Here is a 13868-nt window from a genome sequence, read left to right as displayed (position 1 = left end):
AGTGGGAGAATTCAATGTTCATGCCGTTAGGCTCCAGTTTGCACTTGGAATTCTCCTGTCAGTGGAGGAGGCCGAGGACTGACATATCAGTGATAGTGTGGGAGGGGGAGTTGAAGAGACCGGCAACAGGGAGATGCAGATCGCGGTTACGGACAGAGTGCAGGTGTTCCGCGAAACAGTCACCTACTCAGCGTTTGGTATTGGTATTGGTTTATTATTGTCACTTGTACTGAGGTACAGTGAAAAACTTGTCTTGCATACTGATCGTACAGGTCAATTGATTACACAGTGCAGTTACATTGAGTCAGTACAGAGTACATTGAGGTAGTTCAGGTAAAAACAATAACAGTACAGAGTAAAGTGTCACAGCTACAGAGAAAGTGCAGTGCAATAAGGTGCAAGGTCACAACAAGGTAGATCGTGAGGTCATAGTCCATCTCATTGTATAAGGGAACAGTTCAATAGTCTTATCACAGTGGGGTAGAAGCTGTCCTTAAGTCTGGTGGTACGTGCCTTCAGGCTCCCGTATCTTCTACCTGATGGAAGAGGAGAGAAGAGAGAATGACCCGGGTGGTTGGGGTCTTTGATTATGCTGGCTGCTTCACCAAGGCAGTGAGAGGTAAAGAGGAGGGGAGACCGGTGCCTGTAATGCACTGGGCTGTGTCCACAACTCTCTACAGTTTCTTGGGGTCAGTGATACATCCTGATAGGATACTTTCTATGGTCTCGCCAATGTAGAGGAGGCCACACTTGGAGCACCAAATGCAGCAGATGATATTAAGGGAGGTGCAGGTGAATCTCTGTCTCGCCTGAAAGGACTGTTTGGATCCTATAGAGGCTCACTTTTATTTAAGTAATAAACCTGTTGTTCTCCCAGCACAGCGAGATGTCCATAAGGGAATTCTGCCGGCTGGCACATTCCCGGCTGCAGGAGTCCGTGCTGAGGGACGCACTGATGCTCGGTGCAGCCAATGCTGAGGCTCTGTGGGGAAGGACCACAGTCTGGGCTCCTTCCGCTACCACACATGGAGGGGCAGAGTCGGGTGGGGAAGCCCCTCGAACAATGAAAAGGGTATCACCCCAGGGGGCCACGTGAGGGACACTGGTGTTGTGATTTAAAAAAATAAGTTAACACTACTGAATGTAAAGACAATGAATGTAAAAGTTTTGCCCTGTTTCTTTCTTTGTATATACTCTTTATTCTGAATAAAGTTTATTTTTGAAATAAAGCATATTCAAGAATAGATATTAAGGGAATGAAGGTCGAGAGGATTAATACAGAAAGGTAACATTGAAGTGAAAGATCTCATTGAATGACTGACTCCTGCTTCTGTTTCTTGGGTCCTTGAGCGTGGAGCAGTGCCATGGGTCACATGGAGGAGTCTACAGCAGTAGGAGGAGTGTACAGTGAAAACCGTTTGACTGCTTTCCACCACCTTTGCCATGAGTTCAAGATCATTGTCAACCTCCAGGTAAAAAAAATTTCCCTCACATCTTATAGTCAAAGCTATAAGTCCGTTTCCAGGACTGCCTGCTGATGGACTGTACTTCCTCCAAGGGAAACAACCCCAGCTTCTTCTCCTGTCCACCCTTGTAGCTGAGATTCCTCAGCCCTGGAACCATTCCCGCTAACCTTCCCCGCACCTTCTCCAATGACCTTCACACCTGTCCTAAAGTGTGGTGAACGGAATCAGAGGCAGTATTCCAGCTCTGACCTACCCGGTGTTTTACACGAGTTTAACATAACCTCGACGCTTTGTACTCAGTCCTTCCATCCTGCCACCACCAGGCGCTGAGGTGGACCCTGTGTAACCACCTCAAGCACTTAGTGAAGAGGAGACATGAGTGGGATTGATGAATTGTGTGTACTGATTTGATGGCAAAATGAATGTAAAGGAACATGCACCCTAGTTATATTGCATTTCCTGTGTATATTTTTACGAATAAAGTATATTATTGAAATTAAAACATATCCTCAATCCCAGATGCCCATAACCACACTCACGATCTGTCTTCCACCCGTAAACCTCCAATAATCCACTATCCAACCATTCATTAATCCCAGTAGTTCAGGATCTCTCCCACCAGGTGAAGGTTCCTGCTCTCCCTTCCTCACTGGGCCTTGGTTCCCGCATTCTCATTTTACTCACTGGGTTCACTGGAAAATGTATCAAAATATTGTAAAACATCTAAACAAAGGTGAATTTAAATGTGTTGAGCAATAACACCCGACAGTCTGGAGAATCTCGAGGTCAGGTACCACCGAGGTCCCGAGTTTGACGGACCGCTGTACCTGGAAGAGTTATTGCCTCACACCCTCCCCTGTACAGATTTTGCCAGTCACATTAAACCCGCCTCCACTGGCCCTTGAACTCTTCCGGGAAGGGGGCGTAGATCCTTTTCAATCTGGGCTCAGGAATTACCCAGGGAGAGGGAGAGGGAGAGGCTGTTGGGTTTGGTGGAGGACCAGCACGGTGTGGAGGGAATGGCCCATTTGGAATGCTGAAGGAGAGGGGTATTTAATGTGGAGAGGGGTATTTAGTGTGGAGAGGGGTATTTAGTGTGGAGAGGGGAATTTAGTGGTGTTGCTCTGGAGGTGACCGAACTGCAGAGGAGGATCCTTCCGAGGTGGAGGCCAGAGGGTGGGAAGTGAATCCTCTGAGGCGTCTGGGAGGGGGAGGCAGGGGCAGCAGAGACCACAGCAGAAGCAGCAGTGTCTCTGTTCCCTCTAGCTGAGATTACTTCAAAAATCTCTAATAAATTTATCAGACGTGATTTCCCTTCACGAAGCTGTGCCGACTCTGAATGATTAGATTATGATTCTCCAAATGTCCTGCTATTGCTTCCTTAATAATTGATTCTAACGTTTTTTCCAACAACAGACGCTGGCTTAATCGGCCTGTAGTTACGTGCATTTTCCTTCCATCCCTTTTTGAACAGGTGCGCCTTGTTAGCAATTTTCCAGTCCTCCGGCACTTCTCCAGAATCCGGGGACTTTTGGAAGGTTATGACTCATCCATCCATTACTTCAGTAGCATTTCTGTTAGGATCCTAGGATGCAAGCCATCCAGGCCAGGGTACATCAATTTTTAGCCCAATTAGTTTGCCTAAGACTAGTTCCCTTATGATTGTGATGGTATTTAGTTCCCCTCTAGTATTATACAGTATAGTTAGTGTAGGTGGGTGACAGTGGGGAGTGGGCGAGAGGTTAGGTTCAGGAAATGTTGGTGAATAGGATTGACGGGATTTCTCTAAAAACCAGCATATACTCACTCAAAGTCAAAGTCGAGTTTATTGTCATATGTACAGGTACATGTATGGACAGGTGCAATGAAAAACTTGCCAGCAGCAGCATATAAGCAGCATTCACAAGAAAAACATAAAATATTTATATTAAACACAATTTTTACAAGAAAGAACGCAATTAGAACAAAAAAAAACTCCATTTTAGTCAAAGTGATCAAAATGGTCATAGTGTTGCTGAACGGTAGTGATTAGGGTTGTGCCGGTTAGTTCAAGAATCGAATGATTGAAGCTGCTCTTGAACCTGGTGGTGTGGGGATTTCAGGCTTCTGTACCTCCTGCCCGATGGGAGCTGCAAGAAGATGGCATGGCCCGGATGGTGGGGATCTTTGATGACAGATGTTGCCTTCCTGAGGCAGCACCTCCTGTAGATACTACCGATGGTGGGGAGGGATGTGCCCATGATGTATTGGGCTGAGTCCACTACTCTCTGCAGCTTCTTACGTTCTTGTGCATTTGAATTGCCGTCCCAGAGAGGACACTTTCAACAGCACATCTGTAGAAGTTTGTTAAAGTGTTTGGTGACGCTGAACCTTCTTAACTCCTAAGAAATTACAGACGCTGGCGCGCTTTCCTTATGATTGCATCTATGTGCTGGGCCCAGGACAGGTCATCCATTATGTTAACGCCCAGGAATTTAAAGCTGCCGACTCTCTCCACCGCCGATCCCCCAATGTAGACTGGCGCACGTTTGCCCTCCTTCCCCTTCCTGAAGTCAACGATCAGCTCTTTAGTTCCACTGACGTTGAGCGGGGGGCTGTTGTTGAGGCAGCACTCAACCAGGTGTCCCACCTCGCTCCGGTACGCTGAATCATCGCCGCCTGTGACTCGTCCAACAACGGCGGTGCATCAGACCCAATGAACCAGGTGGACTAAATGACCGCCTTTAACGTTGCGAGAAAGTATGAAAAATACAAAAATGAGAAACAAAGCTATTCAGGAGAGGAATTAAAACATGCCAGGAAAATCCCAAAGCCAGTCCAACAAAGAATGGCTCTAGTAACTCTCAGCTTGACTTTGTTTCCTGCTGGATGAGAAGGGAAATGGAGATAAGGCGTGGATGCTGTCATTGAATGGGCCAGCAGGACAGGGCCGAATGGCCTCAGCTGCTCCTGCCCGGAGCAGGTTCACTGCAGGACCAGGACGGCCGCAAGAACCGCTCCCATAATACATCGGGAACCATCAAATTTACATAATGTCGTTTTCTCTTCTATGTTTTCAGATCAGCAGTTTTGGGGGAAAGTGACCGGCGGCGAGTGGGATGCAACTGCTGACGGGCACACACTGCTTCACTTTCGGTCGGTGGGCGGTGCGCTCACCCTGAGTGTGAGTGGGTGCGAGCGAGCCCTAGCCGCGGCTGCGGCGGGGACCCCGCATGCCTTAAACTAATGAGTAAGGAAAATAACGGCCCGGGGTGACGCCCGGGTCCTCGCCGCACCGTGCGAGAGGAATTTTTGAGCGGGTAAAGGTCGCCCTAGCGGTGACCCGCCTACTTTGCGGGATGCCGCAGTGCAGCGATCTGCCCGGTGTCCCTGCGCCGCAAACAAAGGACAAGCCTCCCCGCTGCCCGGTCTCCGCACTCGCTGCCGTCACCGGCTGCTCATCGCCGTGTGGTGGGACGGGTCCCACTGGCTGCCCCCTCTGCTGTTCATTGGTGTGGGGGTCATCCACTGGCTTCGCTGCCGCCCACTGTGGCTGTTCACTGTGGTGTGGGGTCATCCACTGGCTTCACTCCCAGTGCTGTCAGTGGCTGTTCATCGCTGCCCTGCTGCCGCCCACTGCGGCTCTTCGTCACTGTGGTGTGGGGTCATCCACTGGCTTCGCTGCTGCTGCCCACTGTGGCTGTTCACTGTGTGGTGTGGGGGTCATCCACTGGCTTCACTGCTGCCTACTGTGGCTCTTCGTCACTGGTGTGGGGGTCATCCACTGGCTTCGCTGCTGCTGCCCACTGTGGCTCTTCGTCACTGTGGTGTGGGGGTCATCCACTGGCTTCACTGTCACTGCCGTCCCCGGCTGTTCGTGGTTGTGTGGCGTGAAGTCGTCTGCTGGCTGCCCCACCGCTGCCATCCCCAGCTGTTCATCGCGGTCGCCGCCCACTGTGGCTGTTCATCACCGTGCGGCATGAAGGGGTCCCACTCACCGCCCCGCCGTATCCTCTGCTGTTCGTCACTGTGCAGTGTGAGGTCGTCTGCACTGTAGCTGCCCCGCCACTGCCATCACTGTGGCGTGAGGTTGTCAGCTCGCTGCCCCACTGCTGCCGTCCCGGGCTGTTCATCACCGTGTGGCGTGAGGTCGTCAGCTCGCTGCCCCCACCACTGCCGTCCAGGGCTGTTCATCACTGTCACTGCCCCATTGCTGCCCAAGGGAGCCACATGAGTGGCATCGGTGCTGTGGTTTTTATATAAAAAGGTAACACTAATGATTGATCTGTACATGAGTGTAAAGGTTTGCACTGTTTTATTGTTGTTATAGTTTGTTTCTTATGATGAATAAAGTTTATTTTGGAATAAAAATAACATACTCGTTCATTCCAGATCAAAGGTGTAGCCATGGGAGCTCACATGAGCCCCCTGCAACTGCAGAAGATGCAACAACTGAACTTTTCATCTCTTTCCTTCCCACCACCCAGTGACCCAGACAATCCGCCGCTTCCATCTCTTTATTCTCCTTGTATTCTTGCCCTCAAACTGCCCCCACTAACCCATCACCCTCCCTCCATGGCAACAAAATGTTGGCGAAGAGCAACTTTGGTCTCAGATCCACAACCTCATCTCCCAGCTCCGGGAAGAGGACCTCAGACTTCCTGTAATCACGACGTCGTCAAGGAACCGTGTTTGCAGTGACGCCAGTGGTGTCTGTCAGTGTCTGCCACAGAGAAAGTTATCACCGAGGTTCTCCTCATCTGCCTCCTTCAGTGGCCGAGGAACTGCTTCCCAAATCACAGCGAGGATTCCTCCATCCGGAGGAGAGTGGTTAAGATCTTCACCATGTGACAACTCCAAGAGAATTGGAAAGACCATCAACACAGGCTACGTACATGGCCTCTTTGACTCTGTCAGTTGGGAAGGATTGTGGAGAATCTTTTATCAGATTTGACCACCTTTAGAAGATCTGTCTTTACTCTGTGCCTGCAGCACGATAACCCTGGGACCAACAACCCCACCATGCCACACTCCAGGTGCACACCAAGGTCACAGAGTAAAGTGTAACAGCTACAGAGGAAATGCAGTGCAGGTAGACAATAAGGTGCAAGGTCGTAACAAGGTAGATTGTGAGGTCAGGAGTCCATCTTATCGTATAGTCTTATAACAGTGGGATAGAAGCTGTCCTTGAGCCTGGTGGTATGTGCCCTCGGACTTCTGTATCTTCTACCTGATGGAAGAGGAGAGAAGAGAGAATGACCCGGGTGGGTGGGGTCTTTGATTATGCTGGCTGCTTCGCCAAGGCAGTGAGGTAAAGCAAGAGTCCATGGAGGGGAGGCTGGTGTCCGTGATGTGCTGGGCTGTGTCCACAACTCTCTGCAGTTTCTTATGGTCCCGGGCAGAGCAGTTGCCGTACCAAGCTGTGATGCATCCAGGTAGGATGCTTTCTATGGTGCATCGATAAAGGTTGGTGAGTGTCAAAGGGGACAAACCAAATTTCTTTCTTTAGCCTCCTGAGGAAGGTCAGAACAACCCATCTCTTCCCAATCCCTCCCTCCATCCCACAGCCCTGCGGATTCTCTCATTTCTGATGTTTTTGACCATCAGTTAAACCTGCTTCCACTGCCACCCCTGACGTGGGCTCCCACCACCCACCGTGTAGAGAGAGATTTCCTGCCGTTAGTTTTGGTTCTTCTGTGGAGCGAGGCTATGTCATCATCCCAACACTTCTCTCAACCTTTCTCGCTGCAGAGCTGCCTCCCAAAAAGCTTCCCGCAGGAGTGGAGCACAAATGGGAAACTCTTCAATGTGTCCAGAAACAAAGGAAGGTCCCTTCACCTTCAGTGGCCAAACGACAACACTGGCACTCAGTAGGGGGCCAAGCTTCATGTCATGTTGATTCATTCACTGAAACAAGAGGAAGGGCCTCACAAACACACAGCACTACAGCACAGAAACAGGCCCTTTGGCCCATCTGGTCCATGGTTTTCTGCCATCTACCTGCGCCTCGACCTGAGCCTCCAAACCGCTCCCATCCATGCACCAATCCAAACCTTTCTTAAACGTTACAATTGACCAGCATCCACCACTTCCGCTGGCAGCTCGTTCCACACTCGCACCACCCTCTGAGTGAAGTTTCCCCTCAGATTCCCCTTAAATATTTCACCTTTCACCCTAAACCTATGACCTCTAGTTCTGGTCTCACCCAACCTGAGGGGAAAAAGCCTGTCTATACCCCTCATAATTTTGTATACCTCTTTCAGATCTCCCCTCATTCTCCTGCACTCCAGTGAATAAAGTCCCAACCTATTCAACCTTTCCCTATGACCCAGGCCCTCAAATCCCAGCAACATCCGTGTAAATTTTCTCTGCACTCTTTCAAGCTTATTGATATCCTTCCTGTAGGTAGGTGAGCAGAACTGCACACAATACTCCAAATTTGGCCTCACCAACGTCTTATACGACTTCAACATAACATCCCGACTCCTGTACTCAATGCCCTGATGTATGAAGGCCAATGTGTCAAAAGCTCTCTTTACAACCCTATCTACCTGTGACGTCACTTTCAAGGAACTATGGACTGTATTCCGAACACCTCAGAGCTTCACTGTGTGAGTCTTACCCTGGTTTGTTCTCCCAAAGTGCATCACCTCACACTTGTCGGCATTAAATTCCATCTGCCATTTTTCAGCCCATTTTCCCAGCTGGTCCAGGTCACGCTGCAAGCTTTGATAGCCTTCCTCGCTGGCCACTACACCCCCAATCTTGGTGTCATCTACAAACTTGCTGATCCAGTTTATCACATTGTCATATAAATCATTAATACCCAGCGCTGATCCCAGTCAGAGAGACAACCACCTACTACCACTCTCTGACTTCTCCCACAACGTTGAATCCAATTGGTTACTTCATCCTGAATGCCAAGTGACTTAACCTTCTGGAGCAGTCTCCCATATGGGACTTTCTCAAAGGCCTTGCTAAAAGTCCAGGTAGATAACGTCCACCACCTTCCCCTGATCAACCTTCTCGGTAACCTCCTCGAAAAACTCTGTAAGATTGGTTAGACATGACCTGCTACGCACAAAGCCATGTTGACTATCCCTAACCAGGCCCTATCTATCCAAAAACTTATATATCCTGTCCCTCAGAATATCTTTCAAAAATTTACCCATGACTGACAACAGGCTCACCGGCCTATAATTTCCCAGCTTATTCTTCGAGCCTTTCTTGAACAATGGAACAACAATTAACTACCCTCCAGTCCTCCGACACCTCACCTGTGGCTAGGAACATTTTGAATACCTCTGCCAGGGCCCCTGCGATTCCTGCACTAGCCTCCTACAAGGTCCGAGGGGACACCTCGTCTCGCCCTGGGGATTTATCCACCCTAATTCACCTCAAGACAGCCAGCACCACACCTTCCGAAATCCAGACACGGTCCATGATCTCACTACTCTTCTTCCTCAGTTCTACAGACTCTGTGTTTGTCTCTCGAGTAAATACAGATGCAAAACTTCATTTAAGATTTCTTCACAAGACAAAATTTGGTTTTATTCCAAAATATATACTTTATTCATAATATCATCAGTAAATACAATCGGTTCACGTCTCCCTCTATGTTCATGGTACCATCAGTTCAATACATGCCCTTACACTGTGTCAACACCACTCCTGTTGTAAAACCCATTGACTCCCACAGCTACCTAGACCACACCTCCTCCCACCCCGTCTCCTGTAAGGGCGTCATCCCTTTCTCCCAGTTTCTCTGTCTCCGCCACATCTGCTCTTGGGATGAGGCCTTCCCTTCCAGGGCATCTGAAATGTCCTCCTTTTTCAGGAAATGTGGCTTCCCTTCTGCTGCAGTTGACAGAGCCCCTCTCGCATCTCCTCTGTTCCTCGTACCTCTGCTCTCACCTCACCTCCAGACAGAACAGAGATGGAGTAGCCCAGTCCTGTGAGCCTCCGCGTCAACTTTCATCATTTCCACCAGCAGCAGTGAGATCCCCCCACCAGCCACATCTCCTCCCCACCCCGTCCCGCCTTCCACAGGGACCACTCCCTCTGTGACTCCCTGGTCCGCCCGTCCCTCCCCATCCACCGCTCCCTCGCCCCTGGCACTTTCCCCTGCAACCGAGGGAGGTATAACACCTGCCCTCCACACCTCCTCCCTCACCACCACCCAGGGGCCTGGACAGTCCTTCCAGGTGAGGCAGAGGTTCACGCGAACCTCCTCCAACCTCGTTTCCTGCATTCGGTGCTCCCGATGTGGCCTCCTCCATGCAGACCGGGCGACCGTTTCACAGAGCACCTACGCTAGGTCCGCAGAGGCCATCCCGAGCTCCCAGTTACAGACCATCCTCGGCCCTCCCCACTGCCAGGGTGAGACCCAACACAAACTAGAGGAGTAGCACCTCATATTCCGCTCGGGCAGTCCACAGCCCCCACCTTCGAAACTCCTCTGCTCCTTTCATTTTTGCCCCCTTTCCCACCCACCCCTCCAGCCCCCCCATCACCCATCTTCGCCCTGTTCCCCCCACCCCCCACAGTTCCATCCACCCACTACACACACAGTTGACCCACAGGCTCCACTCCCCCCCACCCCACGATCTGGTTCCATCCGCCAAACACCTCTCCCCTAATGGTTCCCACCCTCACCTCCATTTTATCAGAGTCCAGCGCTGGCAGCCCCGTGTGTTCCTGCTTCTCTCCCTCCAGCAGCCATCTCCGACCTTCACTCTCCCCTCCCCTCCCCTCCCCTCCCCTCCCCTCCCCTCCCACCCCCCCACCTCACTCCATCTGCCTCTATCTATCACCCAACTGCTCCGTCTCCCGACTCCGCCCCTCCCCCACCCGGCTTCATCTGCCCGTCATCCTTCACCCCTCCTCGGTCCACCGATCACCTCTGGCCCCTCACTCCCCCCTCCCCCCTCTCCTCCTTACACCGGCCATCTCCCCTCTCCCCTCTCCCCTCTCAGTCCTGATGCAGGGAAGAACCCACCGTCCCGACCCAGACATATATCGCCGTTCCTTCACCGTCGCTGGGTCAAAGTCCTGGAACTCCCTCCCCAACGGCAGTGTGGGTACACCCACAGCTCAAGGGCTGCAGCGGTTCCAGAAGGCAGCTCCCCACCACCATCTCAAGGGCAACTAGTGATGGGCAATTAAACGCTGGCTCAGCCTGCAGAGCCCACGTCCCTTGAATGAGTGTATATTCAAAAAATGCACAGTCTGAGATCACAGGGTTGGCCATTTACAACCGGGATGAGGAGGAATTTGCCCTCCACCACTACCTGTGGTAGAGAATTCCACCGGTTCACCACCCTCTGGGTGAAGAGATTCCTCGGTCCAAATGTCTCTCCCGATTTCCTGAGGCCAAGACCAGTCATGGGGAGCGTCCTCCCTGCATCTGGTCGGTCAGAATTTTATAGGTTTCAATAAGATCTTCTCTCATTCTCCTAAACACCGGTGACTGTAGGGCTAACAGACCCAACCGTTTCCCGTACAACACCTGCCATCCCAGCAAGCGGTACATTTTGTGGTGCTCCCTCCTTGGCAAGAACATCCCTCCTCAGATAGGGAGACCAAAACTGCACATCAAACTCCACAGGCAGAAGGAGGACGTTGATGGGGTGGTGAAGAGGCAGCTTCCCACCAAGACCCCGCACATCTGCAGCAAGACTCCCTTACTCCTGCACCCAACTCCTCCTGTAATGAAGGCCCACGTACCTTTCCTGCCGAACTGCTTGCTGCACCTGAGCAATGGTTTCAGTGACTGGCGCGGATCACCCTCCATATTCCCTTTTCCCAGTCTCAGATCATGAGCTTTTCCTGTTCTAGATCCCAAGTGGATGACCTCAGATCTGCCCACTCCCCCCCAACTTGTCTAAGTCACAATGGAGCCTCTCCGCAACCTTCGTGTCGTCTGCAAACTGGGACATGTTACATTCTGTTCCCTCATCCAGATCATTGACGAGTCGCTGGGGTCTGACCACTGATTCCGGCAGAACCCACTGGCCACCACCTGCCACCCGGAGAGAGACCCGTTGATGCTGATCCCTGTCCATTAACTCATTCCCAACCCATGGCACTTCATTACCCCCAGCCTCCGGCTGTGACTGAGAGTGGGTGGTGTTGCCAGCATTGTCTTCACCTTATCTACACCAGGTCCAGCCCCGTGGACCATTGAACCAATTCCCCGCACCTTTGAACCTATTCCCCAGATACCTGGACCCAACAGTGAAAAGAACAGTCTGAATTCAATCAGCGATTTTGTTTTATTTCAAAAATAACCTTTATTCATAATAAAAAACATATACAAATGAAGAAACAGTGCAAAAAAACCCATCGTTACATTCAGTAGTGTAAACTTTAAAGAAAACACCAAACAAACCATTGCCCCTCATGTGGCTCCCTGGGGTGATACCCTCTCCCCCCTCTGCTTGTAGATGAGGGTAATGATGCCCTTCCTCATGGATTCTGACATGCCGAAGCATAGCGTTGCAGACTTCCAGCAGGTCTGCACCCCTCCAGTCCCACAGAGCCAAGTACTACTCAGCCGGCAAGCTGTCGCTTCCGGGAGTTTTATTTGCCTTGAAGGAACCTTGTCAGCTCCTCCCGGGCCTCCAGTTGTTCCATCTCCGTCATCTAAAACCTAGAAGTCAGGAAGTTCTGGAGGCTGTGCTGCCTGAAGCCTTTAGCTGAAGAACCGTTTGACGTTCGCCTTGCTTACGTCCACCAGTGCTGTGGGCAAATCAAAGAGGTCACCAGCCTGTGTGCTCCCTCTCAGTACTTCTGGGGTCGGTGGTTGGATGTTCAGCTCCCACAGCGCTCTGTGACAGGCAGTCAGCAGGATGCAGTGGACAGAGGACACTGAGATACTTTGGTCCTGGGTGGACTGATCCTCTGCTTTAGACCAGGTGTACCGTGATGCTCCATCTGCAGGGTTGCTGAGACATAACACAACTTTGTGTCCGTCACCTAAAACTAGAGAGCACAGGTTTCAGGTGCGAGGGAGGAGGTCTGAAGATCTGAGGGGGTAAATTTTTCACACACAGAGTATCTGAAACGAGCTGCCAGAGGGGGTGGTAGAGCAGTAACAACATTTAAGAGGCCTCTCGCTCAACGTCAGTAAAACTAAAGAGCTGATCGTTGACTTCAGGAAGGGGAAGGAGGGTGATCGTGCACCAGTCTACACTGGGGGATTGGCGGTGGAGAGAATCAGCAGCTTTAAATTCCTGAGCGTTAATGTATCGGACGACCTGTCCTGGGCCCAGCACATAGATGCAATCATAAGGAAAGTTCGCCAGCGTTTTTACTTTCTTAGAGGGTTAAGGAGGTTCGGCTTGTTACCGAACACTCTGAGAAACTTCTACAGATGTACAGTTGAAAATGTCCTGACTGGGTGCAGTCTGGTACAACAATTCGAATGTTCAGGAACATAAGAAGCTGCAGGGAGCAGTGGACTCAGCCCAATACATCACTGGCACATCCCTCCCCATCATCGGTAGTATCTACAGGAGGTGTTGTTTCAAGAAGGCAGCATCCATCATCAAAGATCCCCACCATCCGGGCCATGCCATCTTCTCACAGCTCCCATCGGGCAGGTGGTACAGAAGCCTGAAGTCCCCACACCACCAGGTTCAGGAACAGCTACTTCCCTTCAACCGTTCAGTTGTTGAACCAACCGGCACAACCCTAATCACTACACTTTAGCAACACTGTGACCACTTTGATCACTTTGCACTAAAATGGACTTTGCTTTTTTTGTTCTAATTGTGTTCTTTCTTGTAAAAATTGTTTAATTTAGGTTTAATTTATGTTTTTATTGTGAATGCCACTTATCTGATGCTATGTGCCTGTGATGCTGCTGCAAATAAGTTTTTCACTGCCCCCGTGCACACATGGACTTGTGCACAGGACAATAACCTCGACTTTGAGGTATTTGGACGGGTACTTGAATGAGCAGGGCAGAGAGGGATATGGAGTTATTGCAGACAAGTGGGATTCGGATGGATAGGAATGACGGTCGGCAAAGACAGGGTGGGCCGAAGGGCCTGTTCCTCCGCTCTACAGCCCTGAGACCCTGACTGTGGACGGGGCATTAGGTTCACTGACGACTCTGCCTGGTTGTTCTGTCACATCGATGGTGCAGTTGAAACCACTGCCCGGATGACCGGCTGGGACATCTCCAGCAGCAGAGGGGGGGAGACGACCCACCTTCCATTCCTTGGAGCCGGGACACACACACACCAATCCCCATCCCACCATCTCTCCGCCTTCACCCTGCAGCAGACCCAGGCTGAAGGAAAGGTTCCTGCTGACCAACCCCCCCCCCCCCACCCCCCCGACCAGACTGTTGGGCTGTGGGATCACCATCACCTCCACTGTTGGCAGCTGGAGGAGCAGCGAGCTGGTTGGCCTTGA

The 13868-nt window shown here is 51.1% G+C and overlaps 1 non-coding gene across 1 annotated transcript; it reads left to right on the top strand.

Annotated features, from left to right (window-relative positions):
- Positions 1-4678: 4678 nt before the first annotated feature.
- LOC127585740 (U12 minor spliceosomal RNA) lies at positions 4679-4829 on the top strand. The gene has a single exon (XR_007958578.1). It is a non-coding gene; the product is annotated as a U12 minor spliceosomal RNA (small nuclear RNA).
- The last annotated feature ends 9039 nt before the right edge of the window (positions 4830-13868 follow it).

Source organism: Pristis pectinata, chromosome 33 (genome assembly GCF_009764475.1).
Source record: "Pristis pectinata isolate sPriPec2 chromosome 33, sPriPec2.1.pri, whole genome shotgun sequence".
Classification (NCBI taxonomy): domain Eukaryota; kingdom Metazoa; phylum Chordata; class Chondrichthyes; order Rhinopristiformes; family Pristidae; genus Pristis; species Pristis pectinata.
Note: the sequence above shows the minus strand (reverse complement) of the source record. Positions and strands in the feature narration are given on the sequence as shown.